At 45.4% G+C, this 26860-nt stretch overlaps 1 protein-coding gene across 1 annotated transcript in view; it reads right to left on the reverse strand.

Moving 5' to 3' along the window:
- MGAT3 (beta-1,4-mannosyl-glycoprotein 4-beta-N-acetylglucosaminyltransferase) overlaps positions 1–8765 on the reverse strand; it is a 45361-nt gene extending 36596 nt beyond the window's left edge. Inside the window, exon 1 of the mRNA XM_053405102.1 lies at positions 8028–8765. The gene's annotated coding sequence lies outside the window, so the exon portion shown is untranslated. The remainder of the gene's footprint in view (positions 1–8027) is intronic.
- Between the last annotated feature and the right edge of the window lie 18095 nt (positions 8766–26860).

A 26860-nucleotide genomic window follows, 5' to 3' on the forward strand; every position in this document is an offset into this window, starting at 1 on the left:
TCTACAATTCTGTTAATTTATACAGAGGCACACACAAGCACATGCATGCATGCATGCACACTGGATGACAGTTAAGAGATCAACTCCTCTTACAACATTAAGAGGTGACACCTGAAAATGTTTTCTTTTAGGGCAAGAATTATTTGTGCACAGAGGATGCACACTCCCTGTGTTACTGGGTGAGTCATTATTCTGGGTGTCCCTTCTGACAGGAAGGTGGCAAGGCCCAAGAAGCTTTCTCCTCCAAGGAGGAGGTAATTCTGCAGTGACTCATCAGAGAGGCAACAGGCAGCCTCCTTCTTGGATAGGTACTTCGGATTCACAGGAGCTTTTTCTGAACAGTACAAGGCTCTGCATGTTTACTCAGGAGTTAGCCCCTCTGTCTGACTCCCAAGAAAGTGAGCATAGGATTGTAACCTAATTCCCTTAATTTTCACAGCACACCTGCAATTCTCCCAGTTTGGGAATGAATGGTCTAGAGCAGCCTTTCTCAACTTTGGGTCCCCAGATGTTGTTGAACTACAACTCACATCATCCCTGAGCGCTGGCCATGCTGGCTAGGAATGATGGGAGATGTAGTCCAACTACAGCTGGGAAAGTTGAGAAAGGCCAGTCTAGAGACACCTCAGAACCTACAGCTCTATGTCCTGGGTGAATACAGGGAGCTGCCTTATATTGGGCTAGACCATTGGTCCACCTACACTGACTGGCAGCAGCTCTCCAGGGTTTCAGTCAGGGCTCTTTCACAGCGCTACTTGGAACTGCAGGGCATTGAACCTGGGACCTTTGGCATGCAGAGCCGACAATCTACCACTGACCTACGGCCCGTATGAGCATCTGAGGGCTTGTCTCCATTAGTGCAACTCCACTAGTTAATTTTATCTTGGATTCAAGCCAATACACAATTAATCTGCTTGATCAGGACCTTAGACTGAAGCGATCACCATGCTGGCATCAGCATGGTTACCTGGACTGGGGTCAGGACTGTGTCCTTCTAGGCTGTGCCTGGTTTAAATTTCCTGAGTTTTCTCTTTTTCTTTCTTCTTCTATCCACTTTATTCTTCCTTATGTTTCGTTCTGTTTCTTGATGCTCTGAGTTAATGAGGGAATGCAGAGGAAGGTGATGGATGGAAGGGGAAAGACCCTGTTTGAGAAGCAGGGAAGGGAAGATCTCCCAGGGTGGGGGCTGGGAGAAGAAAGGGAAGCTCCCAGGTGAGAGCTGGGAGCATTTGCCAGCTTTTATCTGTGATAAGAGTTAAGATCTACCTCCGATAGGGGACTTTGTATTTTCTTCCCCTCTCCCTCTCCCTCTTTTTTGCTTTTGTTTTTAATTTTTATTTAGATAAGTTTGTTATTTATTGTATTGTATGCTGGAAAATGTCCATAAATAAAAAGCAAACAAACAGGGGACACAATGTCCCGTAGCCATTCTTCTCATGACAACCTTAAGGGGAAAGCAGAATGGCTTGACTACTCACAGCACACACCTGCCAACCTGGCGGCACACCGAGCAGAAAATACTTCTCCCCCTGCTTTGTGCTCACCCCCAGCAGGGTGGAAGAGGAGAAAGCACTGCCCACACCCACCAGTGTGCAACCGCAGGCGATGCGCAGTGAGTGTAAGCCTTGGTGCACATGACCTGACCCAGAGATATGAGCCGGGCTTGATATGCCAGGCAATGGCCGGCCACCCACCCTGGCATGGCTGCAGGCTGTGCCAGGCTTCATCAGCACTGCCACCTCCTCCTCAAACCGTGTCCCATTCTGACTGGGTCACAGATTCCAACAATGTACAAAGAGCCCGTTTCAGAGAGCGCGGCCCCACCTCGAGCCTTGCCAGCCTTGGCAACCGTTAGTCACAGCCCTCTGGGGAAGCTCTGCCCATTGCCCCTGTCTGTTTCAATGGGGCTTTTACAGGAGAATTTCCTGGGCGGGTAGTCCCCACTGGCACTTATCCTGCCCCCCCCCGACTCCATTCCTTCATCCAATCTGCCCATTCTGGCTTTCTTTCTTTTTTTTAATCTTCAAGATGTTGTTCTTAAGAAAGCTTGTGACAGGAAATCCAGCGGCAGCTTGATAAGACCTCTGTCCCCGTGCAGAGTTTTATCACCCAGCCAAAAGATTAACACACAGCTGTTTGTGTGTGTGTGTGTGTGTGTGTGTGAGAGAGAGAGAGAGAGAGAGAGAGAGAGAGAGAGAGAGAGAGATGGCATAAGCTGCAATCAGGTTATATACACACTCCTTAACTGTTCAAGTATATCAGACGTTCCTACTATTTTATGTAAACCGCTCAAGAGATTGTTATTATTTAATTAAGCAGTATAGATGCTGTGAAATAAGTAAAACCGTAGATCTTGGGTATATGCATATTTAGCCATTTTTAGGTCAAGGGCGAATAGAAGCATGGAGCATTTCTGAGGGCCTGGTAGTGTGTAAGTCCTCCACAGAACGGTTGCAGTGGCTGCCCAGAAGGTACAAGATAAGAAAGGAGGAAGAGACCTTAGAGGCCTTCCTCAGTCTGCCACAACCTGGTACTCTTCAGCTGTTTTATACTACTCCCATTAGTTCCCAGTCAGTGGTAGTCCCAAACAGCTGGAGAGCACCAGACTGGGGGAGATCGTGCTACATGATGGCCTAGGGGAGAGTCAAGTGGGGGTGATGGACCAAGGATCAAACAAAGGGAGGTTCTGCTTTTTACAAAAGTCCCCCACCTACAAGAACATGCTGCAAACTTTCTGGATATAGATTCACACATCATCATCATCATCATCATCATCATTATTATTATTATTACTTTATTTTAATTTATTTTAATTCACTCTCTAGGGTCCCGGGACAGGTTATAACAATTAACATACAATTTTAAGAATAGTTCAAAACAGCTCACAATTGCAAAAATAAGATGGATCCTGAAAGCACACATCTCAGGTGTCAAAGTCCAGGGCAATGAGGTGTGTCTCTGGCATTTGCTGAATCCATGTTGTATTCAGTGGCAGTCCCACATAGGTGTGCACTGCAATAATCCAGCCTGGAAGTGACTAGAGCACGGGGCACAAATCACTGTTGTCCAAAAGAGGCTGTAGCTGGTGAACTGGCTATAGCTGCAAAAAGGCACTGTTATCCCCTGAGGTATTCTGAGCCTCCAGTGCCCATGATGATTCCAGAAGCACCCCCAACCAACAGACCGGCCCTTCCAGAGCAATGCAAATCCATCCATAACAGACTGTCTTCCCACATTCTGGGTGTGAGAACTTGGGACAAATAACACTTCGGCCTTTTCAGGATTCGGGTTCAACTTATTGGCCCACATTCAGCCCATCACAGCCCCCAAGCACCTTTCTAACACCTCAGCTGCTTCTTCTGGTTCAGAAGGAACAGAGAAAGTGAGATTATATTGGCTATCTATCCAACCTTTCTTTTAAAAGATCCAAAAAAAGAATTTCCTTCACCAGTTTTTAAAATTATTTATTGCTGAGTTTCTCTCATGGCTACCAAATTTCTTTTCGTCATGGCTCCTGTGCCTTTAACAGCAAACAGAAATTCAGCAGGAAAAGCATGGAGATGCACTAACCATTCACCAGCTAAATTTTGCTTCTCCCAAAGCTGAAATAGGTATAGAAACCGTGCAGGAAAGAGTTGGCAACCCTAAAATGTCTTCTAGTCCCTGGCTACTCTGTATGCTTTGTGTACATCCCATAGTAATGTGCATGCACCACTTTCAGCTTACTATGCAAGCACACCCACAAAAACACAGGCACAAGGAGCAAATAAGGACAAATGGAAAAACAACCCTAAACCAGCACTTTGATAAGCACATGAACTCTGGATAGAAAATGATTACACCTAAGAGACTCTGATTTCTGACAAGGTGTGTTCAGTTTCCAGTCTCCTGGTTGTCTTTCATGAGTATAGTGTGTGTTTATATCAAAATAAATCCTAGGATGCAATACAACAAAAACCTATTTCTTCAGCTGCATCTCTGTCTGTCTGTCTGATATTTTCTATAAGGAAGAGGCCATAGCATGTCCCTGAAGCAGCTCAAAGTGCTTGAGGGATATGGTGGCATTTCAAGCAGGCACCACAGACGCAAAGAAACATGATGGTATTGGAAGCAGCTGCTTGGACAGCAATCTGGGAAAGGGCCTTCTTAATGTGAGCTGGCACCCGCAGGGAAAATTGGTCAGGTTCCCTCTCCGCATTCGGCTGGGTGCACTCTGCATCCAGTTTTGGGTCGTCTGCATATTTGCAGAATCCAAACCAAGGGATATAGATTTCTGGCACAGCGCCCCAGCAGGAAAGGATGTCACACCTGCAGCAAACTTCCTGTCTCTACTGCAAAGCTACCTTGAGTCAGTCGGTCCAGCTACTAGGCTGGGAGCTTTGCCACAGCCTGTGGTAATTGTAGGCTTCAGTCCAAGTCTACTGTTTACAACAAGACTTCACTGCAGAGACTCAAGGATTCTCAAAGGGCATCAGGGAAGGGAAGATTTGGACATTTTCCCCCTCCAAAAGACACAGACGAAATGCCATCTTCCTAGACCTAGGGTTGGTTTGTTTTTTAATGCCCCTGTCTCTGTTGTCTCACCAAATGATGCACAGATTATCCCCACTTTTACTTCTCTATTTGGAATGGAACTTATCTTTGGAGGCGGGGCTTCAGGGAAAGGGGCCGTAGCTCAGTGGTAGAGCATCTGTTTTGCACGCAGAAGGTTACATGTTCAATCCCCAGCATCTCCAGGTCGGGCTGGGAGAGAATCCTGCAATGAAACCCTGAAAAGCCACTGCCAGTCTGTGAAGACAACACTGAGATGGGTGGCTCAATGGTCTGGCTTCATATAAGGCAGCATCCTATGTTCCCCTCTTCTATCCAGGCTGAGTACTGACTACAGTCTCTCAGAGATTTGAATGAAGTACAGAAGCATCATAGTAACATGCATATTTAAAAAAACCCAATCCATCCCACTATAGACAAAGCAGATTTTTCAAGCAATGCAAATTCTGCTGGAGCAAAGGCCAATAGAATAGAAAAAAAAGAGAGCGCGCGTACCAACAGGCAGCGATAGCCCTATTGTCCTATTTTCAAGTTTCTGAAAAAATGTCACCCATGCAGCCAGTTCCTAGCTGATGTCAAATTTGACCCCATCCAGCACAGGGGGAAGGGAAAGGTACTATAGATTATAGTGACTAGAGTTTGGTGGATTAGATAACGTAGATGGAAAAGAGATAATCAATAGGAAAAATTAAATGAAGAATTTCCAGGTGACACAAGGATTTGTTTGGGAATGTGTGGCCACTCTGCTCATCACATAATTATCCCTGCCTCTCTGCTTCCCTGCATTTACTTTTTCTTCTGCTTACAATCCCACCACTCTAGCATGTGTGTGGGACTAGCACATAATGAATCTGATGGCATGGGTGGTAGTCCATTAAAGCTTGTGCCATTAAAAAAAATGCTGGTGTGGAGGGAGAAGCACAGCAGTCCCAAGGAATGGGGGAATGGGCTGCTTTTCTTGATAATTGTGATTCCTTGTGATCTGAGCTCTGCTGTATAGGGAGTTGAGGGGCTGTAGGTCAGGGAAGAGCCATAGGTCAATGGTAGATCACATACTTTGCATGCAGAACCAGAGAACTGTAGAGTTGGGAGGGATCCTGAGGGTCATCTAGTCCAACCTCCGCAATGCAGGAATCCTGCCCACCACCATCCCTGGGTGGCCATGAACCACCAACCTTTTGGTCAATTGCCAGTGTGACTTGGTAGGATGTATCTTCCTGTGCTCCTATGTATAGGAAGGTAGTGAGCCTTGTGGATGATTCAGTTTCTGCTGAAATGTATGTATATTTTGGGATTTATGGATGACTCAGCCCCTTCCACTCTCAGCAGTGACTGCGGAGGGGCATAAATGCATCTGAACCTCCAGGAAATTTGTTGGTTAACAGAGTAACACTCTCAGCCTAAGGTCTAGCTCAACATGCAAGTTCATCCCATGATGACTGCAACATCAAGTGATGACTGGCATGTGTGAAAGAGTCAGCTGCAATCTATCACCACAAATGGTTATTTATATCACAAAATGCCCCAACTCGGATGCTATACTTTTTCAGTGTAGTCAAGTTCATATATTCCACTCCCAACCATGGTGCATTGACTCATGTGGTGTACATATGTGCAAAAGCAGCCTATAAATGATTGCCAAATATGTCCCTGGTTCAGATCTAACTCAAACTCACCAGGTTGTCTTTGGCAAGCCACCACTGGCCTTCCACCTACAAATATGGGGATAAAAATACTGCCCTACCTAACAGGGTTGTTCTAAATATTACTGAGATGGTTTGTGTGAAGAACTTTCAGCAGGCAAAAAGCTCTGCTATGCTATCCTTGCTGCTGATGGGGACAGCTTTCCTAATTGTGAAAATTCTACTTTGGGGGAATATTTGCTCTTGCCTGATCTATTTAGTGGTCCTGAAAATGTGCCAAGAGGACAGCTTTAATGTGGCCCAAGAGGAGAACCCAGCAGGTAGAACCCACAAATCCCTGGAGAAAGGAAAGCCGTGGGGGGGGGGGGTCCAAGTCTTCTTTCTCTTCCATCCCTCCTGCTTGCTCTCCCCACCCCTTCTTTCCATAATACTGCCTAAGTAGGTTTATATCTGCAGCACAGGCTCCACTCCCCCACCACCACCACCACAACACTTTTGTTGTGCTCCTGCAGACAATCACATCTCCCTGGGGTGGAGCAGCACTGGATGGTCCCTCCTTCACCACAATATACAGAGAGGCAGAGCTCTGCCTGTCTAGCTGTGCATCTTCAGACATTGCCAGTGGCCCTATGTATAAGCCAAGGGAAAGAAGCCCAGCTTCTGTATCAAACCCTGTCTAGGGATCATTTAAAATCAACAACACAATGAGCAATATGCTTGAGGGAGTGGATCGGAAAGGAAAACCTCTGTGCTTATTCTATAGAATAAGTGTTCAAAATTGCACCTCTCTTTATCTCATCTCTCTCTCCCCCCCTTATTTACTGCCTATAGCACGGTGCAGGCTTGGCACAAATACACCATCAGTGCCCTCCTGGCATTGAGAGCTGGGCAGCAGATGGGCTGTTGCTGCAGTGCCTGCGCTTGTAGGTTCCCAGCCTTGCTTTGAGGTGTGTATCTCTCTCTCTCTCTCTCTCTCTCTCTCTCTCTCTCTCTCTCTCCCTTTGTAGGGTGGGAAAGGCAGAGTGGGCTTGCAATCTAGCCTTGGCTTTGCAATGCAGGAGATCCCCATCATCCCCCACCTCCAGAGACAGAGAGAGAGATGCTGGGGTCTTTCAGAAGGGGCAGCATCTTCTCTCTGGTCATGTCTTAGCCATCCCTGCAGATACAGGTGGGTCGTTTCCCTACAGTGCTAAGGAGGAGAAGGAAACCCAACCCCCCCCCCCAGTTCCGTCTTTCCCCCATACTACAATCACAAGCAGCAGCACAGATTGTGAGAGCGGTGGCAGGATCCCTGCCACCCCTTACCCTCTCAACACACAGACACACACACACATCTGCAACCCCCCTCCCCCCATTATTTCTAAGGCTCAGAGTGAAGTAAGGCAAGTGAAAGATCAAAAACACTTGGAGTTTCCTCCTGGATGGATGGTGCAGAGTGTCTGGTCCCCAGAACACCATTAGCTCCCTGACTCAAAGAATGGACTGATTGTGACCTCTTCCCGCACCCCTACAGTCTTAAAATAATTGTGCCTCCAAAGAAGCCCCCCCCCTTTCCTAACCATACACAAAGATCTGACGATCTGGCGGGGGGAGGGACGAAGCGAGGAGGCACAAGTGGCAAGGGAGACCCTTGGGGTCAGGAGCGATGTGGGGTGGAATGGGAACACACGTCAAAAGGGAAGGTGGGAATGGGGAAGAGAAGGGTGGCGGCAGTGACATGGGGAGTGGGGGGTTCGGAGTGCAAGTGGGAAGGGGGGGCAGCGGGGAAGGAGGGCCGGAGAGGAGAGCGTGACGGCGGGTGGGGGCAGTGAGGGGGGGATTTCTCCCACTTACCCATCGCCCGTTGTTTTTCAGCAGCGGCGGCGGCAGCGGCGGCGGCGGCTCCTCTGCCTCGCGGGCCCCCGGTGGGGAGATGCTGGACTCCGCAGCAACCTCTCGCCCCATCCCTGATTCCGGCAGCCGTGGCCGCCCCCCGGCATGGCTCAGCCGGGGCGAAAGCCCTCCACCTCCCTGCTCCTCGTCCTCCCCCCTTCCAGCAGCAGCCTCTGCAGGGGAGGGAGGAGGCGAGCGACCCACACACCGGGGTGCGGAGCGTGGTTTGGGGGAAGAGAGAGAGAGAGAGAGACGCGAAGGGAGCGCAGGATGAAGAGAGGGGAGGATGATGAAGATGGTGGTGATTATGAAGGCGCAGAGAGAGAGAGAGAGAGAGAGAGAGAGGCAGGCGGGGCAGGCGATGGATCCGGGCAGAAATAGGGAATGTGTGCGTGGGGGGGGGAGGAAATCACCTCCTCGCGCAAGAATAATACTAATAGTTCTAATAATAATGCGGCCGAGGCTCCTCCTCCGCCTCCTCCTCCTCCTCCTCGGAGCCGCCAAAGGAGGGAGCCCGATGCTAACGGGGAGAGAGAGATCAGGTTGGGAGGGCTGCTCTCCTTCCCTCTCGCCTCGCCTCGCCTGGCAGGTCTCTATGCTGCTGCTGCTGCTGCAGTCATTCAAAAGCCCTGCGTGCGTGAGAGCGGGGGTCCGTCCGTGCCCCTTCCGCCCGCCGCTCTGCCCCCGAAGGTCTCAGCCCCCCCCAAAAAAACCTCCTTCTGCCCCCGCCAAGCCAGATCGCCGCAGCTCCTTCCCCACCTTCCCGTCCCTCCTCCGGTTTAAAAATATCCCGCCCCCTACCCCGACGCAAAGTAGGGAAGGGAGCGGACGGGGGAGGGAATGAGGAGAGAAAGGACTGGTCGGGAGGAGAGGGATTAAGTCATCCGAGCATCATCGTGACCCCCAGAGGCGCTCTCTCTTTTTTGCATCTAGGTAGGAGTCGAGGGTGGGCTCCCCACCATCTTCAAAGCGAGCTCAACCCGACGCCCCTCACAGTACAAAAACAAAAAAACCGGGACGGATATTTGAGTGTGGAAATCTACGCCTAGCAATTGGCGGCGGCTTTTGCAGCTTAAAGAGCTGTGTGTGTGTGTGTGTGTGTGTGTGTGTGTGTGTGTGTGTCTTTTTGTGCACTGGCGCTCCTGTTCTGCCTCTGCAATGGAAGGCAATACAAAGGAACGCCTTGTGTTTGGAAGCCGAGTTGGGAAGGGGTGGGGGCGGCGGGAGGGCGGGGAGGAGACGGCGGGGTGGGCTCGGTGAGTGTCTGAACTGGGCACGACCACTTGTGCTGGGCGAAGGAATGCGCCAAGCTCGGGAGCGAAGGGGGCGGGTGGTGGGGAGCAGGCCCTTTCCCAAGGCACCTGAAAGGGCAGGGAAAGCTGCCAGGACGGTGCAGCGGACAGCCGGGAATGGACTCGGCAAGGCCTGGATTTGGATCTGCTGTGCGTTCAAGGCACCGTCTGTAAAATGGGCACAACGGACACCCTGTTCCAGAGAGGGCCGTGGCAAAAATAGGTGGGTCGGGATGCAGTTTGAGGGACAGCTCAAGACTGGCAGACCCATGATGGGGGGGGGGCGCATTTTAAGAGCCTTCCAGCAAACGCTCCTTGCTACCTATCCATCACCAAAGAACAGGAAATGGAAGGCACATATTTACCTAAAATTTGCACAGGCTAACTTATATGTATGGATGCAAATTTAGACATTGATACAGTCATTCAGTACATCTGACCAGCGTGGCTGCTCAGTTTGCTGTCAATGGACCACCCTTCAAGGTCCCTGCTCTCCCTCCTGATGGATCTTGATCTATAGATTGGCCTTAGACTGGGCGGAGCATTTCAAACACAGGACTATCCTCCAATATCCCTTCAAAAAGAGAGAACTGCTCTCTACGAAGCAGAAGGAAAGGCTACCCTGTTACTGCCTCTAGGCAATAAATGTATAGGTCAGCACAATCCTCAGCATTTCTATTCAGAACCAAGCCCCAGAGTTCTGTGCATCTTACTCGCAAGTAATCATGCACAGGTTAGCAGCCGTTGTTCATTTTGTTTTGCCGGTGATACAAATTATTCCCCTCCCTACAAAGTGGAACATTTGTTGTGCCAAGTTAATATTCCCCCAGCATTCAGACTGGGTTATTTTGTCACTGGGAAAATGCAGCAATCCAGCAAATGTGATTATGAATCCTATGTGGCAGTGCGGTTGCACAAGTCCCTCTTGGGCAAGGCTTGTGACATGGCAAGGGACGAAGACATGAGGACCTTTCAAGCTGTGTTCATCCACTGATTGAGTCACTGATTACTTTTAGCTATGAATTCGTTCATTTATTAAAGGAATTTGTAAGTTGCCTTTCAGAGCACAGGGCCTTTCATTTCATTTTTAAATTGCTTCCCAGGAAACACATTGAAGGAATTTGACAATTTAAACATCAACAATTTTTAAAAAGTCAAATCCAATGCAGACTGAGATAAAAATCTCCACCTATAAGTCCGGGGGGCGGGGAGGTGTTCAGGAGGTGCTGGAAAAAAAGAACGGGGGTGGCATCTGTCTGATATCATAATCTGACACTACATATTACATTACATATGTAGTTGGAGAGAGTTTGAAAGGGTAGGTACACCACACCGAGGCCCAGTTCCTACAGAAGTGTCTTCCTGATCAGATGATATATGCAGGAAGCAGAGCACAGTGATAGTTGGGGATATAAAGGGTACAGCAGTCTTTTAGGTATCCTGGCTCCAGGCAGTGTGGGGCTTCTGAAACCATTACTAGCACCTTTAACTATTAGCAGTTTCATGGGGAAAACACCATGAGCAGGGTTGTTTTCAAGGGGTCTCCACGGTACCATTCAAACCCAGGAATGTTTTAATGTAGACTTTTTTTAAAAAAGGGAAATTCTAGCAAGGCTTCTCACTCCACCTAGCAATTCCTTTACATTTTGTAAACCCTTTTGTTTATTCATTTTGCTTATTTCTTTGGAAATTGCACACTCCTCCAATGTTGGAATAATACACTACTCTCTTGATTCCCTCCCACCAAGTAGTGGTTTCGAGTGTGAATTCCCTCTACAGTAAGGCTGTCTCCTTCTGTTAGTTGGGAACAGATATTGTATTATTGGTGTTTAAACAGTGGTGCCATCAGACACAACTTTGGGGCAGAAGTCTGGGGCCCCCGCTTAGCAGAATGAGCAGGCAGGGCCAGAAATACAGCAGCAGCTCTCTTACAGTAACAATGGGTGCTATTCTGGACTTTTTACATGGTTTACAGTGGTACCTTGGGTTATGAACTTAATTCATTCTGGAAGTCCGTTCTTAACCCGAAGCGTTCTTAATCCCAGGCTCGCATTCCCAACATAGGCCTACATAGGCCCTGGAAGCGGATTGCGTTTGTATCCCGGGGCAGAGTTCACAACCCGGGACACCTACTTCCAGGTTTGTGGAGTTCATAACCTGAAGCGTTCGTAAGCAGGACTGTTCGTAACCTGAGGTACTACTGTATTTCTTTGGATCGTGGCATCAGTGCAGCGGGCATAAGTTTAATATGAAAGATATCCCGCATGAACTATCTCTGACCCTGGTTACAAGCACCTATCTCATACATGACTCAGAGAACAGCTGAGGTCCTGACCCCTAATAGTTGAAGCAAAGATCAGCATTCTAATCCTTTTATTAGCCAGGAAGATTTAGTGATCAGCCTCCCATGGGCAGGAAGAAGACAAGAAAGATCACTTTTAAGGCAAATTTATGATTAAAGAACTGTAAAGATAAAATGTGGCCTTCCCAAAATTAAGCTCGTCATCCTCACTTCATATCCTCACTTATATTGCAGAAACACAATAGTAAACCAGGGAGAACAAACCACAGTTGAAAGGATTTGGTGTCATATTATTCACTCACTGAGCAAGCCCCTTCCCTTGGCTCATGAAAAGTTAGATACCAATTATATTTAAACCCAAGGTTTTACAATGGTTTGTCAATTCACCGTTCCAGTGGAACCCCTTCTTGCCACACATCAGCCCTATGTCTCACTGAGAGATTTCTGTTGCATGGCTGATAGAGGAGTTTAGGGTAAACGCTTACATTTCGGAAAAGGCACAGATCGCTTGACTTTGTGTTCCATGAAACTCCAAGATCAGGTATTCCTTTCTTCTTTTTACTGTGAGTCTGTGGCACGTAGCTGCACTCATTCACTGACCTTTGGGGTAGTTCTTTTTGGGATTAAAGTGTGCAGGATTAAGGTGTGTGTTGCCCACATATTTGTATCTTACCCTCTAAAGCAGCACACCCTCCCTCCCCCATATAATAAATCGATCTTTTCTACTTCCTGGTTTGATAAGTTCTTTATTGGGTATAATAAAGAACTAGGAACGTAATGATACACTGGGCAAAAGACTAGATATAGTATACAACTTAAAGAATGGGAAAGGCTGTGGAATAAAACGATAAAATTTACAGCCTGTAATGCTTTGAAAGAGAATATGATGAAAATAATGTATAGATGGTATATTACACCAGTGAAATTAGCTAAAATATGTAAGACAAATAATAAATGTTGGAAATGTAAAGAAAAAGAAGGAACATTTTATCACATGTGGTGGGAATGTAATAAAGTAAAGAACTTCTGGGAAATGATATATAATGAGATGAAAAAGATGTTGACATATACATTCTTAAAAAAAACCAGAAGCATTTTTACTTGGTATTATAGGCCAAGACATTAATAGACAAATGTCAAACTGTTCTTATATGCAATGACAGCGGCAAGAGTATTGTTAGCCCAGAAATGGAAGCAAGAAGAAATTCCTACGAAAGAAGAATGGCAGACGAAATTAATGGACTATTTAGAATTGGACAAAATGACAGGAAGGATTCGAAACCTGCGGGACCAGAGATTTACAGAAGATTGGAAGAAGTATATGAATTAATTGAAGAGCAACTGCAATCAACAAATTACGCTAGTAGGACTACAAGAAGTTTTGTAAGGAGAACTATATGAAGTGTTACAAAGTAGAAAAAAGGTAGAGATATTGGTTATGAGTTTGAAATGTAATAGGGAAAATAAGAAATGCATACTAAGAAACTAGATTGGAAAAAATTCAGACAGGACTGATGGAAGTAAAAAAAAAATGAATAAGATGTAAAAGTATGTTTAATTACTGTTGAAAATGGTATATTAAAAAACTAATAAAAGTTATATATATATAGAGAGAGAATATATATAGATATATATATAGATATATATGAGAAGGGGATGACAGAGGGCGAGATGGTTGGAAAGTGTTCTCGAAGCTATGAACATGAGTTTGACCAAACTGCGGGAGGCAGTGGAAGACAGGAGTGCCTGGTGTGGTCTGGTCCATGGGGTCACGAAGAGTCGGACACGACTAAACAACAACAATAACATATACAAAGAACTAGGAACAGCTTAGAGGGACGCGGGTAGCGCTGTGGGTTAAACCACAGAGCCTAGGACTTGCCAATCAGAAGGTCGGCAGTTCGAATCCCCGCAACGGGGTGAGCTCCCGTTGCTCGGTCCCAGCTCCTGCCAACCTAGCAGTTCGAAAGCATGTCAAAGTGCAAGTAGATAAAGAGGTACCGCTCCAGCGGGAAGGTAAACAGCGTTTCCGTGCGCTGCTCTGGTTCGCCAGAAGCGGCTTAGTCATGCTGGCCACATGACCCGGAAGCTGTATGCCAGCTCTCTCGGCCAATAAAGTGAGATGAGCGCCGCAACCCCAGAGTTGGTCACGACTGGACCTAATGGTCAGGGGTCCCTTTACCTTTTAGGAACAGCTTGTTCAGAAAGTTCCCTACAGTGGACATGACACATATTCCCACTTCTTCAGTCCAGGGTTCCTGCTGTGCTTATTACAGGCCATTGCTCAAGTGACAAGGAGACAAAGAATCTATAGTGAAGAAAGAGGGAAATGGATGAACCAAACATGTCTGCTGTGTGGCTGTACATGAGAAGCAGCCCTGCAAGGGCTGACCAACAGCATCATTTGTTATTTCTGTGGGTCAATCTTCTTAAGAAAAATATGGGCCAGACCAAAGGGCTATCTGATTCAACATGCTGTTTCCCACAGTGACCAAGCAGATCCCTCTGGGAAGTCTTCAAGCAGGGCAAGACAGAAGGCAAGACTAGCCCAAGGCATTTTGCTGCCTGAAGCGAAAGGGAAAATGCTACCTCCACCCCATTCCATGTATAGAAACCCACTGGACTGGCAGTTGAGTCTTATTTCAATATAAATGAGGTGATAGCATCTCTACAGCATAGCAGGCTAGTCTAGACGTTTAGGCAGAACAGGCAGTGTAACATGCACAGCTCCATTCTCCAACAGGGGGAATGGTTGGGTGGCTTAGGAGAACCAGCCCCTCCAGCATCAGCCGCCTGAGGCAATTGCTTCACTTTGTCTAATGGTAGGGCTCTGTGTCTGGAGCAGCAGCATAAAGCTATCATGCTTGGCCTGATGTTGCACCTCTTAGGCTTTTACGGCTTGCAACTGAACTTGTTCAAAGAAGAAGAAGAAGAGTTTGGATTTGATATCCCGCCTTTCACTCCCTTTAAGGAGTCTCAAAGCGGCTAACATTCTCTTTTCCCTTCCTCCCCCACAACAAACACTCTGTGAGGTGAGTGGGGCTGAGAGACTTCAAAGAAGTGTGACTGGCCCAAGGTCACCCAGCAGCTGCATGTGGAGGAGCGGAGACGCGAACCCGGTTCCCCAGATTACGAGACTACCGCTCTTAACCACTACACCACACTGGCTCTCAGAACAGCAGGATCAAAGCATAATAAATCAATAGGAAGGATCTGGATGAGAAATATGTTCATAGGTGGGAGGGTGCACATAAGTTCCCAAGGGCAGCTATATAACTTTGTTTTAGCACAAACAGAGAGATTTTGCGGCACTGTATTGTGGCCTATGTTCTTACTGTTACAGTTTATTTGTGAGTCTTTAAGGTGCCACAAGGCTTGGCTGCTTTCATATACATGTGAGCGCATGTATGTGGGGTGGTTAATGGAATTGTGGTGGTTGGCAACCTGGGAGAGAGGAGGTTGCATTTCTAGAGATCCCCTCACCTCACCCCGACTCCTATCACTCAGTTCTCCCGCCTCTTTCTCCAGCTCACCTCCTGTTGCTTAAAGATAAGGGCAGTGGGCATGTCAGCACCAACAGCTTCAATCTTTGTGCAAACAGCAGCTTGCACAACGGGCTGCATGTTTTGTAGTTCAGTTTGGAGAAGGAAGAAGCCGAAGGAGTGGCAAAGGGCAAGCAGCCAAAGAATCCCCCACCCTCAAAGGAAAGAACCTACTTGCACTGCTTCTGGCACGCAATTGTGCACATTCACTCCCATGCAAACTGCATGCCATAAATGGCACCGCATTTGCAGGCTGAGGGGGAAATGCAGCTGAAGAATGCTTTGAGGGATCACGTGGGAAGGCTTGCTGATAAAGATGAGAGAGTGTGCTTTAGGTTAAAATGTTTAGGAAGCTGTAAAATAAGAAGAAAAGCATAAAATCCTTCCACCGCAGCACATCCCATGGGTTGGAAATAAGCCCACACAGTTTGCTTTCCCACTGAACTGAATGGGAGTTAAAAGTAGTTAACTTTCATTGGCTCATGCCTAATAGTAATAATAATCTTGTAATGGGATGGGAGAGAGGGTCGCGGGTGGTGCTGTGGGTTAAACCACAGAGCCTAGGGCTTGCCGATCAGAAGGTCAGCGGTTCGAATCCCCGCAATGGGGTGAGCTCCTGTTGCTCGGTCCCTGCTCCTGCCAACCTAGCAGTTCGAAAGCACGTCAAAGTGCAAGTAGATAAATAGGTACCACTCCGGCGGGAAGGTAAACGGTGTTTCCGTGTGCTGCTCTGGTTCGCCAGAAGCGGCTTAGTCATGCTGGCCACATGACCCGGAAGCTGACCACATGCTGGCCACATGACCCGGCCAATAAAGCGAGATGAGCGCTACAACCCCAGAGTCGGCCACGACTGGACCTAATGGTCAGGGGTCCCTTTACCTTTAATGGGATGGGACAGGTGATAATGTCCAGGCCTACCATTACGAGTGAGTTGTCTGTGTGGAAGTAGGATTGGGTCCCATTGATAGCCATGGAAGCTTCCAAGCACATTTTAGTCTTCACAGGATAGCCCTGCAAGCCTCAGTCCAGTGCCAGTTAGCACTGTATTTCATTTAACAAATTAATAAGCTGCTTCATAGCATGAAGCCACAGAAGTATCGTATAAGATGAAAATAGAACAAAACACAAAAATGAAAGCTCTAAGAACAAAACCATTTTAGTAAATCTGTCCCCACCCACCCACCCTTAATTGGGTTGTAGACCTAGTTGTTGTTTTTTTTAATAGGTTCTTGTGAGACTGGACACTTTCTGTTGAGTGGCAAACTCTACTGAGCCACCTTCAGAAGTATGTGAGAATAAGGGTTGTAGGAGAGCAGGCTTTCCCTTGTCCCTACTGGCTCCAGCCCTGACTTTCTCAAGTTGACAAAGTCTGGAAAGAGCTTCTTTGCATATTCAGCTGAACAGGCTTAGAATCCTTTCTGTGACTGGGAACTTAATCCCACACAATTGCTTCCTCATCTGGGTGTGTTGCCAGTGGTGGCGTTGCCAGTGTTAAAACACAATTGAAATGTGTTTCGATTGGTTCATGGGCTTATAATGTCAGAAGACACACACCCTGCCACCACAATAAAAGGGTTGCCTCTGACTACCTTTCATCTTCATTTTTTGTTCTTCAGTCTTGCACACTTGTTGGACTTCAGCAGCAGCACAGAGAGTCTCACTTTTACTTTCTGTCTGGGTGAAGCAAAGTCTCCTTGGATGATCAATAACTTCCTTTGGACCCTGGAAATGTAGCTGTCCGTTTTCTTTTCTACAGCCTTTAACCCCTAAGCTAGAGCAATGTGCTAGATATCGTGCTTTTATGGTTGTGTTCTGATATGCCGGTATTTAAATCCTTTTCTGTTTTGTCTTTATTCAAAATCTGTAGATGAAAATGTTTGTTCTAGCACAAGAACAAAGCACTTAGAGAAGGGGGGGTGGATTCCTACCCTCCATCCCAAGGGCTGCATAACCTCATGGGCAACTTCCCAAGGTCCTCATGCCACTGGTGGGAGTGGCCAGAGGCAAAAGTGGGTGGAGCAACAGGTATGACTTCTACCTTTGTTGGGCTGCCTGTGTTCCAGCTATGCAAAAGCCCATGGTTTCTACACAAACCCGTCTCTCTGCATCCAGGCAAGCAAGAGGCATGTTTACATATCCCAACCAGGCAAAGACACTTGCAAAGAGCACAGAGTGAGAGAGGTGTGGCCTAGGAAGGGCCAGAAAAAGGCCAGCTCCCGCCTGAGGTTCCCAACCCTTGATTTAGAGCATAACTTTTGGAAAGCACATTATGTTCAAGCATTGTGTTGCCTAAGTGCTCTTTACAATGCCCATTGCAATAAGACTGTGCTGACCCAGACATTGTTTGCATGCCCCAACTGGGAAGGGCTTGTACTTCCCAGTCTAAAAAAAACAATGGGATGGATTGACTGCAGTATCAGGGCTGGGTTGGGGGAGGAGGACTGGGAAACGACAGTAGCAGAATTCTGCACACAAGAGACAAGGTGGCCATCTGCCCTACTTTATAGAGACTGTTCTCTGTTTAAAGGTGTTCTTTGTTTGTCTGGTTCATGTCTCCGTTAATGAGAAAGAGCCAGAAGTAAAGAGAGCACAGATCTACAGTTTGCACCTGTGCAGGTACATAGGCCGCCTTGTCTCAGTCTTCCCTGTTATGTAGAGGTGTTAGGTACTGAGTTGAATAGGATTCAGAATGCAGCAGCCTGATTGGTCCTAGAACAATAGGCTCCAGAATGCAGCAGTCTGATTCGTCCACAGGAGCCACCCAATCCAGCTCCAGGTGGAAGTGAATCTGCGACCTGATTGGCCTACAGGAGAATCCCAGAATTAGCCAACCACGTGGCACCCATTGTGTAAATAATGTATATAAAGCAGAATTCTGGGGGAACTTCCATTCCTCCTCACCACTATGAGCTGAATAAAGAGCATGAAATCCACTCTCGACTCCGAGTATATTTCAGGAGGTCTATTTATTTCTCTTTAAATTATAGTGGGAGGGGGTATAGTTTTTGTTTTAAATATTTTAACTTTTAAACCTAATATTTTTTACATTTGTATCTATTATTATTATTATTATTATTATTATTATTATTATTATTATTTATTTTATCACTTGCTACATTTTATTGTTTCAAAATGGTTTCCATTTTTTTAAAAAGAAAAGCCCACAATGCCAAATGAAACTAAAATCTTTATTAGCTAAAAAGGCTCATCCTGCAAGAACATAAAATGGACACATCCCACATACCTCACCCAGCTAAAAGAGGAACACCAAGTAGGAGTAAGATCCCTGGGTAAATGAGAATCAGGTGTATACTCATGGGGGTGGCAGGTGGTTGATGGAGAACGCTGGGTGAGAGACAGGGAAATGTCGGTCTCCCAGGGTGAGAGACTGGGAGGAGAAAGGAAAGATCCCAGGTGAGAGCTGGGAGGAGCTACTATCTTCTGTGGGTGTTATGGGCTAAGAATTAATTTTAAGAGTTGACTTCATATTCTACTTTTTCTATTTGTACTTTTTGAAGCAGCTGTTTTATTGTATTATGAAAAACTTTTAACAAAAAGCTCATAATAGGTAAATAAGAATCAGGTCTGGCCCAATACATTTTGCCACCTGAGGCAAACCACAAAATGGAGCCTCCTGATCCCCATCAGGGAAGAAAGGCTGAGTGAACATCTACATCAGGAACAAGGCAGGGAAAAAAATCTACTGTCCCTATGGATCCTGCCGCCCAAGGCAGTTGCCTCACCTTGTTTCATGGGTGAGCCAGCCCTGATAAGAATATTTTCACCTGGTGCCTAAAGATTTATAGTGATGGTACTAGGCCCATCTCTCTGGGAAAAGCATTTTAACTGTACATTTAAATTAGGACATGCAATTTTCCTGCAAATCAGTACCTTCTTTCATCCTCTTTTTTTGGTGATGCATAAATGACCGCTGTGATGCAGCACACAAAGTGAGAAGAACAACAGGGAAGACATTTGCATCTTTAATGTTAAGGGGAAAGAAAGATAAATTTTTGCAGGTTGGTATGTGGTTAAAGCTTGGGTATTTGCATGGGAAGTGCTGTAGATCAGCCTAGTGCCTTCCAACTGTTTTGGACTCCAACTTCTCATACAACCACCTCCTTGAAATTTAAGATGGACCACCACTTACTGAATGGGAGTTTCTTCTGAGTGGACATGCATGTGATTGCATTGTTAATCAGCTAAAAATGTGCCTCTGTTAGCTGAGCAGCAAATTTGAATGTATATTACTTTTAAAAGAGAAAGCTAGTGCCATCTTCAAAGAGATGTTCTCCTTTCTCTCTCACACACAGGAGGATACCTTCTTCCAGTACAAGGGTAGGGAACCTGTGGCCTTTCATATGCTGTTGGACCCTTCCAAGCAGCATTGTCACTGTTCAAGGATGATGGGACTTGTAGTCCAACAATATTTAGAGTGCCAACATTCCCCCATCCCACTTCTATATACTCATCAAGGCCAATAGCCGTTGGGAGCAGAGCTCAATGTAGGACAATCTTTCACATCATGGTGCCCTCCAGCTATTTTGGCCTGCAACTGGGGCTGATGGGATTTGCAGTCCACGACAGCTGTTGTCGACTGTGAGGCTGGCCATGGTGCTGGAGGTTCATCCCCTCCTTCTCTTCTTTGACTGCTGGATGGACCAAGAGCATTTTCTTTTCTTTCTTTCTTTTTTCTTTTCTTTTCTTCCCTCCCCCACCCATGCTAAAAGCAATGCTTGTAAGCAGCTGTCTCTTCCAAGATGCTATTAAATGTTTGCTTGTGCACTTCACAGAGAGCTTCCCACTGGAGTTTATGTATGGATGTCACTCGTGCCTTCTGTGTTCTGTTATTGTTGGCGCTGTGCGAATCTGGGTACACAGCCTGAAAGCGATAATTGACCAATCAATACAAATAAGCACTTAATGGATTCACCGCACATTCCAAACATAGCTTTAACCAGAATCTACAAAGTGGGCTCTCTCAATAGAACACATATGAAATGCAGTTGGTTCAGGAATGAAACGGTAATAGTACTACTACTACTAGCTGCAACCCAATGAAATGAAATTTAGTCTAATCCTATGAGTTATAGTCAATCTGTTGGTCACATTTGCATACGGGTGAAACAATTTTTCTGAAACAAGAAGCATACTTTGCTTTTTAAATGGTGCACACCTGTGTCATAGCACACGCCATTTTAGATGACAGGTAGGGAACCTGTGGCTGTCTAGATGTTCCTGGTATACCGTCCTCATCATCCATGGTACCTGGATCTGATGGAAGTTGGGAGTCCAACAACATTCGGAAGGTCACAGGTTCACAAAGATTCCTCCTGTGTGTGAGAGACGAGAGAATGGCTCTTTGAAGATGGTGCTTGTGAGCATTTTTCTGAAGCAATTTTTTGTTTAAACACGTACATTCAAATTTGCTGCCCACTTAATAGGAACACGTTTTTAGCTTATTAAGAATGCAATCACATAAATGCCTACTCAGAAAAAAGTTCCATTCAGTTCAATGGAGCTTCGTTTTAGGACACTTGGGCCTTAGTGACAAAGAGGTGTAATAATATGAATATTAAAATAAAAATGCAGCCAAATATTATCCCTATAACTTTGAAGGAAAGTTTCTTCAAACATAGATAGATAGACAGATAGACAGATAGTATATTGCATCAAACCATTTAATGAAAATGTATAATTCACAAGGAGACAGCTATTGAAAACAGAGAAGCTGTCCTTAGATTATATTCTTTTTGGCAAGAGGTGATGAGGATTATAACTGAAATTCTTGGTAGCAGCATAATCTGAACACCAAAATATACCTTATTGGGATATCTGAAAGGCATAGTAAAAGAGGAAAATATGGAACTTGCAAAAGCTATTATCACTGCAGTCAGACTAGTCACAGCAAGAAACTGGAAATCAGATAAACTGGTTGACGTGCAATGGCATAAAAATGTATGGGATATAGCACTGTTGGCAAAACCTGTATATTATAAAAGAGACATTCAAGGAAGTGCACCAAATAAATTAATGAAAAATAGAGTTTGTTGGTTAAAGAATGTAAAATTCCAAGGCAATGCCCAACCTTATATATCATTTTCATGCATATAATTTTATGTTCTCCTTAAAATACAGCAGTAGCCAAGGGCACCCAATAAGTGCTTATGATGCTCTTTAAACCATAATTGACTTTTTGTACATGAATAAATTATAATATAAAATAATATGTCTGTTTTGTGTTCATGTATATCGTTAACATACTTACTTCTTTGGTAGTGATCTGAATTATAATTTTGCAATATAAATGAAAACACAGAAAAAAATGGAACAAAGAGTTATAGAAGAGAAGTTGAGGCCACAGATGAACAGCTGCAAGACCAAAGTACAAAACTGAACCACGAGAAAATCCAGGCCTTAAATACAGATTCCTTCAGTTTTGTGTTTCATATTAATATAGGATAAGCCTCTGCATAAAGGAACAGAAAATGGGAAGGATGAGATCTTGCGAGTTGCAAGAGCATCATCAAACAGAGGTTCGGCAAGGCACAGGAGAGGTCATGGGAGAAAGGCAGCATCAGTTCCTTCCTTTATGGTTTTCTATTACTGTCGATACGCTGGAAACTTCAGAGGCCAGGAAGGGAGAATGTGCCAGCTGATGACACAATGTCAGTGATCTTCTGTTATCCTGTAACGTGTTGGCTTTGCACAGCTCTGTGGCTGGAAGCTGAAGAGAGGAATAGGCTCAGGCAAACAATCTTGCATGTAAAGATCTCTTTATTAAAGGCAACATCTCTAATGGTACATATGAAGCCGCCTGAAATGAAGTCAAACCATTGGCCCATCTTGGCCTCTCTTGTCTGTAGGCCAGGCATGGGAAGCCTCCGGGCTGAGAGGCAGTTTCCCCCAAACCACACCCACCCACACCATGTCAGATAGAATATATGATATCAGGTGTAGGGCAGCTAAGGACTTGACTGCAAAGGACTAACCGAAAGTTCTAAAGCCTTTCAAATTTGGCACCAAATGCCCAAAGCTGTGCTGGCATCACCTACACTCCAAGTGTATCTGATTCTTGCAAAAGCATGGCTTGAAATCATCACCAGTCAGCTGATTGGCGGTGCCCTTTGAATTTAACCCATGCCCGGAGAGGAACTTTTTAGGTCACCTGACATTATATGGGTATGTCAGGTGATTGACAGGCATTCCTCTCTGGACTGGTTGTAATGATTGGCATGGTTTTTCTGTCCTATGGTTTGTCCAGGTGTTGTAAATCCTACATCTACTTCATTGGCCAGTTTCTTGCACTTCTCTATTATTGTGCTGATGGTCCTCTCGTAAGCGTCCCTGTGTTGTTCCATTATTCCCAGCAAAGCCTTTATATGCACTTTCATATAAATCATATTTAACTTCACAGTTTGTAGAGCTTGGTTCTAGCATCAAAAAATGTTTGCTTAGGATCACAAGATAAATAATAAAAGTTGATGCACAGAACAACTGATACAAAAGTTGTCTTGTCTGATCCTGCTAATTGCTTAGGCTGTGAGAAAATGTGTAATTTTCTACAAACGTATGGATTTATTAATTTTTTTAGTCCACCACATTTCACATTGCATTCATATGTTGAGTATGTCATCTTTGAATGTTCTCATGGGGTTTTTTGTGGTGGCTTAAATGTGTTAGCTTTATTGCACACATCACTTACACGGTTAGATCATTTGCAGTGAGACTATGTTTATGGGATGAGCAATGGACAAAGGTTGCCTGAAGACAGAATGCCGAAATTTGTGGTTGAACCCTACCTTCTTTTCCTGCCATGGTTGAACAACCATTGTATCCTTGCCCAACTAAGGTATTTAGTCCAAAATCAGAACAAGCAGATCAGATTGTGTTGGCTATGCCTGCTGGTGTGAGATTTAAATGAACCCAAGGATCTCCTCATGTACAAATGCCTTTCCACCACTTTCTTCAACAATTCTTACACCTAGAGACAATTGTTCAATGCCGTAAATATCTGCTGCTTAAGTTTAGAATTTATTGGAAGCATTAGGTTTCACAGCAACATCTTCCCCTCAAAATCTGGCCACCCTACTTCACTAACTCATTCTGCATTCTTGCAGATGTATACTTAGCATTGCCTGCCCCAGTTTCCAATTTTTAAATATTTCACCCCCTGCCTCAGCACAAAACCGTAAAAGGTCTATCATGTTACCTGTTGTGCTGGTCTTACCATGAACAGCAAGGTCATGTGAAACCTGCAAGCAGAACCTGAGCACAAGACCACTCTCCTCTTCTGTGGTTTCCAACTACTGGTATTCAGAAGCCTTGCAGCCTCCATCAATAACCCTCTCCATGAATTTGTCTAATCCTCTTTGAAAGCCATCAATAGCCCTCTCATCTCCAGGAAGGCTCTGTTCCAGAAAAAACAGACAGTCTGAGTCTGGCAACCACTCTCATTGGGAGTGGTCTCAGAGATCACCCCAAATCTCTTGTTGACTAGTTGCATGCGTGTGCTTCATTGTACATCAAAATAATGAAATACATTTAGGATTTTGGGGAGGAGGGGTTGTTCCCTCACCCCCAATACCCATAAACCAGGCATGTCCAAAATCCGGCCCAGGGGCCACTTGCGGCCCCTGGGGTGGTTTCAAATGGCCCATTGGGCAATTTTGAAAAAGCAAAGCACCTGCCCACCAAAGCCATTTCCTTTTTGCAGGCTCGTCATGAGCTCTCCCCTCTGCATGGGGGGCATGGCTAGCCCCTGCGCCATTAGGGAGTCCCTGGTTGCATCACTCCTTGGGTTGACCAATCTGGTTGGCCAGGGGGGGGTGGCTAAATAAATAAATACTACAGTACACGTTCAGAACAGTGATGGTGGTGGCAGAAGGGCAGCTGCTGTCTTGACCCAGTGCTGGATTTATGTATAGGCTAAGTAGGCTGAAGCCTAGGGCCTCTAAATCTAGGGGGCCTTGCCAGCCAGCCCGCTCCCCAGTCGGCAGTCTCCCCTCTCCCAAAATTGCAAACCCAAGACTTCATGCAAGGGCAGGGCAACTCAAGCCCAGCAACTATGAGTCTCAGGGCTAGCCAGTGGGGCCCAATTTGAAGCAGTGGGGTGCAACTTGTTTTTTTTGGGGGGGGGGTAGGGCCCCAGTTCACAGCCAAAGTCTGCAAAATCTTAAAGACATAAATAAAATCCATCTAGATTGCCCTGGTGCAGGGGCCCCCTTAGGAGCGGCACGCGGGGCCCAATTTGGCCCAATTGCTCCAATTGCCTTAAGGTCAGCCCTGATGAGACTTTGCAGGGGTTAGACTGACAAGCTCTGCACCTTCTAGGTCCCTGGTGTCACTATTCAGAGTAGAGACTCAAGGACTTATTATGGAAATAAAGGGGGGCACTTATTGGAAATCAGTTTTGTCACCTCTTCCCCCCGCAAACCCCGAGACAATGAGCCCAGCCACCTTTTAGTCACAGTCGCATAAGCACTACACTACAGCATGGCCATAAACCTGTACGTTCATCCGCTGAATTATACACCCAATATGTAGCAATGCCTCCCTTCCCATTAGAGCAGCCCCAATCCTATTCCTACTTGCGTGCAAGCAGGAGGGGGCGGGGATCCCTCAGCGGCAAAGGGAGCCTTTGCACTGCCTATGGAGCAGCCCCAATCCCACCCCTACTTGCGTGCAAGCAGGAGGGGGCGGGGATCCCTCAGCTGCAGTCCAGAAGATCTCAGTTTCACCCTTCGTATTAGTGTAGGCATGTTTTGTTTTGTTTTCAGTTGAGATGAATACATTGTAAAATCTCAGTTAATGTCAGTTTGTCTAAATCAGGTATAAATATATTTGGACACAAGAAGTATACCTGGTATTATGTTCCTGTTCATATGTTGTGAACTTAAAAGTTGACAGACAACATTTATTACTGTGTAATGTACTTTACAATGTTCCTGGCATATATTTAAACTTTTTGGATTTATTTTTCATCTGGCCTTCAGAGTGATTTAACACCTGTATAGATTTGTCATCCATGTGACGAAATGAAAAGTATGCCATTTGCAATAAACTTTGCATAAAATCGTTGCATAGAATTTGCATTTAATTTTAATGATTCTAAGAATGTCAAGCAAAATGGTCGGGCCTCGCGCATGTTCACTTCATCAAATCATGCCTCAGCTCTCATGCTATCTGTTGCTGTTGCTGCTGCATGTTGTAGTCTCCATCATCTGGGGCAACAGGTTGACAAAGGCTGCTGTAGAGTCTCAGAAGTTGAAGCAGCCCAGGAAAGTAGATGCCAATAATAATGGAGAGCTTGTTTCTTTGAAGTTTGACCACAGTCACTGTTCTCTTCTGTCTCCTCAACACCTAAGTGTAAATGTAAGTTAAACCCAACAATTTCTGTGGGGAGCAATTCTTAAAAAAAATCTCAACAACTTCAATCCTAAAAAAACTCAACAACTTTGGCCGCCCTCACACATGTTCACTTCATCAAATCTGGCCCTCTTTGAAAAAAGTTTGGACACTACTGCCATAGACCTAATGTCTTATTCAGTATTCTTAGATAATGTTATACATAATGTTTATGCCTTTAAAAATGCACTCATCTTTGAGCTAATGTTCTTCGTTTTACATACTGAACGTAAGAGCAAATTACCATAAGATCAAATTAAGCAGTTCACACTTCGGATGCACTGACATTTTAAAAATAGGTTATATTTTGTAGAGAGCTAAACAATGTTTAGATTTTTATTTTCTGCTGCTGGTTATGTTTGTATTATTAAGCATGTAATAAAAAAACCTTAAACAACAACTGAGCACACAGCCTTCAAAGGATAAAGGAAAGCAAAACCAAAACATCAAAGAAAAGAAATCTCCACATTTCATGCTCATTCTGGGAAAATAATAGTTTGTTTTCAGATTTAGAATAGTTTCCTACATGGCTAGACACACATGCTGTGGAGATGGGAGTGGGGAACCAACCCTTTTCAGGGGAACCCCCTACCTCAAAAGGTTCGGTTGTCTCCCTCCTTGTTTGTATTCAGCCATTCCTTTCTAACCAAGCTTTGATTCTATTGCTGCATCAGGTATTGTCCATGGGTGAAGCTCTTTCCATTCTTGTGTTTTTGCTGCTCTTTCCAGTGGAACAATTTGTGTCTTCGCAATTGCATCACCATAGGCTTTATATTTGCAAACCACTTGGAACAACTCTTTTGGAGGAAAGTGATGCACAGAGGCTTGGAGCCAGTGTTAGTCCTGCTCAGAGTAAGCCCATTGACATTGGGCTGTACTCTGAGTAGAGCAACTGAACTGACATCAATATAAGAAAACAGAACCATACTAACTAGAGGTAGGAGGATCTGGAGCTACTTCCTAGCAGATACTGTGGGGTTTACCATAGATCAGTAATGAAGTCTTTACTCCAGCAATAGCAGCAACAACAATCTGTGTGAGTGATCCCACTTTCAATACTGTTTCAGGGTGATCACACTGCTTCATCTCCAACCAGTGCATGCCCTGTAACTTCCTCCTGCAATCCTGCAACTTGTTATACTGCAAATTTTGGTATATGCTCTTGTTGTGCTAGGGCCCCTCCAGATAGCAGTAATGTGGTAGCACTGGAGCATCATTACAGAACAACTAATAAAGCGGGATAAATCCACT

The sequence above is a fragment of the Podarcis raffonei genome, chromosome 10 (genome assembly GCF_027172205.1).
Source record: "Podarcis raffonei isolate rPodRaf1 chromosome 10, rPodRaf1.pri, whole genome shotgun sequence".
Taxonomy (NCBI): domain Eukaryota; kingdom Metazoa; phylum Chordata; class Lepidosauria; order Squamata; family Lacertidae; genus Podarcis; species Podarcis raffonei.